At 46.7% G+C, this 6,715-nt stretch overlaps 1 protein-coding gene across 1 annotated transcript in view; it reads left to right on the top strand.

Annotated features, from left to right (window-relative positions):
* fbxo41 (F-box protein 41) overlaps nt 1–6,715 on the top strand; it is a 217,116-nt gene that overhangs the window by 84,093 nt on the left and 126,308 nt on the right. The gene's annotated exons all lie outside the window — the stretch shown is intronic.

Raw genomic sequence — 6,715 nt, 5'->3', positions numbered from 1 at the left:
CTTCCTCCAGGCGTCTGGTGGTGGGGGAGAGGAAGTACGCCTCATCTTCCGCCTCGGAACACTCCAACCGCAGGGCATCAATGTGGACTTCATCAGCTTCCTCATTTCCCCTTCCCCCCACCTCACCCTAGTTCTAAACTTCCAGCCCGCACTGTCCCCTTGACATGTCCGGAATTGTCCGACCTTCCTATCTCCTTTTCCACCTATCCTCTCCACCCTCTCCTCCCTGACCTATCACCTTCATCTCCTCCCCCACTCACCTATTGTACTCTATGCTACTTTCTCCCCACCCCCACCCTCCTCTAGCTTATCTCTCCACGCTTCAGGCTCACTGCCTTTATTCCTGATGAAGGGCTTTTGCCCGAAACGTCGATTTTGCTGCTCGTCGGATGCTGCCTGAATTGCTGTGCTCTTCCAGCACCACTTATCCAGACACTTGGAGTATTGCCTACAGTTCTGGTCGCTGCATTATAGGAAACTTTGGAAAGGGTTCAGAGGAGATTTACGAGGATGTTGCCTGGTATGGAGGGAAGGACTTACAAGGAAAGGCTGAGGGACTTGCAACTGTTTTCGTTGGAGAGAAGGAGGTTGAGAGGTGACTTAATTGAGATATATAAGATAATCAGAGGGTATTCAGGGAGAGTCTTTTTCCTCGGATGATGATGGGTCACACGAGGGGCCATAGCTTTAAATTGAGGGATGATAGATATAGGACAGATGTCAGAGGTAGTTTATTTACTCAGAAAGTAGGAGGGATGTGGAACGGCCTGCCTGCAACAGTAAAAGGAGAAAGTGAGGACTGCAGATGCTGGGGATCAGAGCTTAAAAATGTGTTGCTGGAAAAGCGCAGCATCAAAGGAGAAGGAGAATCGACGTTTCGGGCATAAGCCCTTCCTCAGGAATGAGGAGGGTGTGCCAAGCAGGCTAAGATCAAAGGTAGGGAAAAGGGACTTGGGAGAGGGGTGTTGGGAATGCGATAGGTGGAAAGAGGTCAAGGTGAGGGAGATAGGCCGCAGAGGGGGTGGGGCGGAGAGGTCGGGAAGAAGATTGCAGGTTAAGAAGGCGGTGCTGAGTCCGAGGGTTGGGACTGAGGTAAGGGGGGGGGGAGGGGAAATGAGGAAACTGGAGAAATCTACATTCATCCCGTGTGGTTGGAGGGTTCCTAGGCGGAAGCTGAGGCGCTTTTCCCCCAGGCATCGTGTTGCCATGGTCTGGCGATGGAGGAAGCCAAGGACCTGCATGTCCTTGGCGCAGTGGGAGGGGGAGTTAAAGTGTTCAGCAACAAGGCGGTTGGGTTGGTTGGTCCGGGTGTCCCAGAGGTGTTCTCTGAAACGTTCCGCAAGTAGGCGGCCTGTCTCCCCAATGTAGAGGAGGCCACATCGGGTGCAGCGGATGCAGTAAATGATGTGTGTGGAGGTGCAGGTGAATTTCTGATGGATATTGAAATTCACCTGCACCTCCACACACATCATTTACTGCATCCGCTGCACCCGATGTTCAGAGACCACCTCTGGGACACCCACACTAACCAACCCAACCGCCCCGTGGCTGAACACTTTAATTCCCCCTCCCACTCCGCCAAGGACATGCAGGTCCCTGGCCTCCATCGCCAGACCCTGACCACACGACGCCTGGAGGAAGAGCGCTTCATCTTCTGCCTAGGAACCCCCCTCTCCGGCCTATCGCCCTCACCTTAACCTCCTTCCACCTATTGTATTCCCAACGCCCCTCCCCCAAGTCCCTCCTCCATACCTTTGATCTTAGCCTGCTTGGCACACCCTCCTCATACCTGAGGAAGGGCCTATGCCCGAAACATCGATTCTCCTGCTCCTTTGATGCTGCCTGACCTGCTGCGCTTTTGCCTGCAACAGTAGTAGACTCACCAACTTTAAGGGCATTTAAATGGTCATTAGATAAACATATGAACGAGCTGAATTCCAGAGGTGAGATGAGAGTGACAGCCTTGATATTATGGCTGCATTCGAACTAGTGTGGCACCAAGGAGCCTGAGGAAAACTGGAATCAATGGATACCATGCGGCAAACGTTCTGTTGGTTGGAGTCATACCTGACACATTAGAAGATGGTTGAGGATGTTAGAGGACAATCATCGCATCTATAGGAAATGTCTGCAGGAGCTTCTCAGGGTAGTGTCCTCAGCCCAACCATCTTCAGCTGCTTCATCAATGACCTTCCCTCTACCTTATGGTTAGAAATACAGATGTTTGCTGAAGCAATCTGTATTCAACTGCAATGAGGTGTTGCAGTAAGAACAGAGGAGATGGTAAAAGGAGGGAGGGCGGGGGGGGGGGGGGGGGGCGAGGTGTGGCATTGTTAATCAAGGATAGTATTACAGCAGCTGAGATAATGTTTGAGGACTCATTCACTGAGGTAGTTTGGGCTGAGGTTAGAAATAGTAAAGGAGAGGTCACAATGGATCAGTTTTTGTTCAATGTGTGCAGGAGAGTTTTCTACATAGTATGTAGACAGGCAACAAGGGGCGAAGCCATATTGGATTTGGTACTGGGGAATGAACCTGGTTAGGTGTTAGATTTGGAGGTAGGTGTGTACTTTGGCGATAGTGATGACAATTCTGTTATGTTTACAATAGCAATGGGCAGGGATAGGTGTATACCGCAGGGCAAGAGGTATAACTGGGGGAAATGCAATTATGATGCAATTAGGCAAGATTTAGGATGCATAAGATGGGGAAGAAAACTGCAGGGGATGGACACTGCGGGTCCTTGATAAGTATATACCTATCAGGTAGGGAAGTAGTGGTCGAGAGAGGGAGCCATGGTTTACTAAAGAAGTTAAAGCTCTTGTCAAGAAAAAGAAGAAGGCTTATGTGAGGAAGAGGTGTGAAGCCTCAGTTAGGTGGCTTGAGAGTTATAAGTTAGCCAGAAAAGATGTAAAGAGAGGGCTAAGAAGAGGAAGGAGGGGATATTAGAAGTTGTTGGCGGATAGGATCAAGGAAAACCCTAATGCCTATGTTCATCATGGCATCCACAAAACGACATGACCCTCTCTCCCTAGTATCCTTACATACAGATAAGGAAGGACACTACTTTGACTGGGACAATACATCCATCCTAGGACAAGCCAAACAGAGACACATACGAGAATTCGTAGAAGCATGGCATTCCAACCGGAACTCTATCAACAAACACGTTGATTTGGACCCCATTTACCACCCCCTGAGAAAAAGAACAGGAAATGACATCACCACAGGGAATGACATCAACAATCCAAAGAAACCCAAACATATAAATAGAAAGCAGGAATAATCAGCAGTGCTTTGTCTGGAGGCCCACTGAAGATGTTACCTAGTATGGTGATGAGACGTCTGAAAATGAACCTTTCAGCTCAGCGAGCAAACTTACATCCAGAATCTCAACGTAAGCTACAAATCTTCTCAAAACTTACTACGGTAAATTAGCGATAAAAGAATGACTAGAGTAAGATTAGGGACAATCAAAGCCAGCAGTGGGAAGTTGTGTGTGGAATCTGAGGACATAGGGGAAGTGCTTAATGAATACTTTTCATCAGTATTCACATTGGAAAAGGGGAATGTTAGTGAGAATATGGAGATACAGGCTACTGGATTTGATGGGATTGCAGCTGACAAGGAGGAGGTTTTTAGCAATTTTGGAAGATCTGAAAATAGATAAGACCCCTGGGCAGATGGGATTTATCCTCAGATTCTCTGGGAAGACAAGGTGGAGATTACAGAGCCTTTGGCTTTGATGTTTATGTCATTATTGTCAACAGGAGTAGTGCCAGAGGACTGGAGGGTAGCAAATGTAGTTCCCTTGTTTAAGAAGGGGAGTAGGCACAACCCTGGTAATTATAGGCTAGTGAGCCTTACTTCGGTTTGAGTAGGGTGTTGGGAAAGGTTATAAGGGATAGGATTTATAATCATCTGCAAAGGAATAATTTGATATGGGATAGTCAACATGGTTTTGTGAAGGGTAGGTCATGCATTGTGGAAGATTTTGGTCATATCTTGGGGACAATCGATATCACAGTAGAGGAGGTGTTCGATCTATTAGAGTGCATGAAAGTGGATTCCTGGTCCTGACTAGATATATCCAAGAACACTGCAAGAGGCTAGAGTAGAAATTGCAGGGCCTAGCTGATATTTTTGCATCATCGTTTGCCACGGGTGAGGTCCTGGAAGATTGGAGGGCAGCGTGTGTTGTGCCCTTATTCAAGAAGGGCATCTGTGGTGCGTAAGTTACTTGAGAAGATTCTAAGGGATAAGATATACGTGCATTTGGAAAGAAATGGTTTGATTAGGAATAGTCAGCATAGCTTGGTGTATGGGAGATCATGCCTCACAAATTTGTTAGAGTTCTTGAATGAAGTGACCAGGAAGATTGAAGAGGGCAAGGTGATGGACTTTGTCTATATAGAAGACAGTAAGGCCTTTGATAAGGTAGTCTGTTCTGGAAAGTTAGATCGCATGGAATCTAGGGGGAGCTGGAAAATTGGATACACAATTGGCTTGATGGTAGGAAGCAGAGGGTAGTAGTGGAAGGCTGCTTATTGGACTGGAGTCCTGTGACTAGTGGAGTGCCTTAGGGATTGGTGCTGGGCCCATTGCTGTTTCTTATCTGTATCAATAATTTGGATGAGAATATAGAAGGCAAAACTCGTAAGTTTGCAGATGACACTAAAATAGGCGGTATTTTGGACAGTGAGGAAGATTATTTTGCAGTAGGATTTTGATCAGCTGGGGAAGTGGGCTGAGAAATGGCAAATGGAGTTTAATATAGACAAGTGTGAGGTCTTACATTTTGGAAAGTCAAATCAAGGTACGAGTTTCGTGGTGAATGGTAGGGCCTTAAGGAGTGTAGTGGAACAGAGGGACCGTGGAGTTCTTAGGTCATAGTTCATAGTTCTCTGAAAGTGAAGTCACAATTCGACAGGGCAGTGAAGGAGGCTTCGGCACACTGGCCTTCATCAGTCAGGGCATGGAATATAGAAATTGGAAAGTTCTATTGCAGTTGGACAGGACATTGGTGAGGCCGCACTTGTGTTCAGTATTAGTCACCCTGCTGTAGGAAGGATGTTGCTAAACTGGAAAGAGTGCAGAAGAAATTTATAAAGATGTTGCCAGGACTCAAAGGTGTGAGTTATAGGAAGAGGTTGGACAAGCTGGGACTGTTTTCTTTAGAGCGTAGGAGACTGAGAAGTGTATAATATGAGAGGTATGGATAGGGTGAATGCACTCAGTATTTTACCTAGGGTTGGGGAATCATGGACGAGAGGGCATCAGTTTAAGGTTAGAGGGGAAAGAATAAAAGGGAACCTGAGGGGCAACTTATTTACGCAGAAGGTGATCCTCATATGGAATGAACTGCCAGTGGAAGTGGTTGAAGCGGGTACATTAACAATATTTAAAAGGCATTTGGACAAATGCATGGATAGGAAAGGTTTAAAAGGATATGGGCCAAGTGCAGGGAAATGGGGTTAGCCTGGACGGACATCTTGGTCGGCATGGCCCAGTTTGGGTCAAAGGGCCTGTCTCTGTGCTGTCGGACTCTGTGACTCTATCTGTCATGTTTACTGCTTTCCCGAAGCAGGAAGAAGTATAAACGGAGTCAGTGGATGGAAGCCTGATTTGTGTGACGGATAGAGTTGTATTCACAGCTGTAATTTCTTGCGGTCTTGGGCAGAAAGCAGTTGTCATAACATGATGTCATGTATCTGAATAGGATGCTTTTTCTGCTGCAATTTTAAAAATTGGATGAGTCATTGTGGACATGCCGAATTTTCTTAACCTTCTGCGGAGGTAGAGGCGTTGATGTGTTTTCTTGACCGTGGCGTAGATGTAGATGGCCAGGACAGGATTGTTGGTGATATTTACTCTTAGGGACATGAAGCTCTCAACCATCTCCAGTTCAGCACCATTGTTCCAGACAGGAGCATGCCCTCAACTCTGCTTCCTGAAGTCAATGACCAGCTCCCTCATTTTACGACATTGAGGGAAAGACTTTTGGCTTTACACCATGCTACTAAGCTCGCTATCTCTTTCATGTTTTTCGCCTTGTCATTGTTAAAGGTCAGATCTATTATGGTGGTGTCATCAGTAAACTTGTGAATGGAATTAAAGCTGAATTTGGCCACATAATTGTGGGTGTGTAAGGGGCTGAGCATGCAGCTTTGTGGGGTCTTGGATTTGAGGCATTGTCTCCCATCCTTACAGAGTACTAAGTTTTGGAGTTTGCAGTTGAGTTTGGTAGACAGTAGAAGGCGGAAGGGAAAAGTCTCTCCAGTATTAATCTAGAGACCCTGATAATATTCTAGGGATGCAGGTTCAAATCCTGCCACAGCAAACAGTGGAATTTGGATCCAGTAAAAGTGGCTTCAAGTGGACAGGGCCTGGGGAATGAATATTCAAGGCTATACATCCTATCATAAGGACAGACTGACTGGCAGAGGGGGTGAGGTGGCCCTGTTGGTGAGGAATGATATTCAGTCCCTTGCGCGGGGGTACCGAGAATCAGGGGATGTAGAGTCAGTATGGATAGAGCTGAGAAATTCTAAGGGTAGAAAGACCCTAATGGGAGTTATCTACAGGCCCCCAAACAGTAGCCTGGATGTAGTGTGTAAGTTGAATAAGGAGCTGAAATTGGCCTGTTGCAAAGATATTATTACAGTTGTTATGGGGGATTTCAACATGCAGGTAGACTGGGAGAATCAGGATGGTA

This window comes from Chiloscyllium plagiosum, chromosome 3, assembly GCF_004010195.1.
Source record: "Chiloscyllium plagiosum isolate BGI_BamShark_2017 chromosome 3, ASM401019v2, whole genome shotgun sequence".
In the NCBI taxonomy this organism is placed as follows: domain Eukaryota; kingdom Metazoa; phylum Chordata; class Chondrichthyes; order Orectolobiformes; family Hemiscylliidae; genus Chiloscyllium; species Chiloscyllium plagiosum.
The sequence above is the reverse complement of the archived record's forward strand: the minus strand, read 5'-3'. Positions and strand labels throughout refer to the sequence as shown.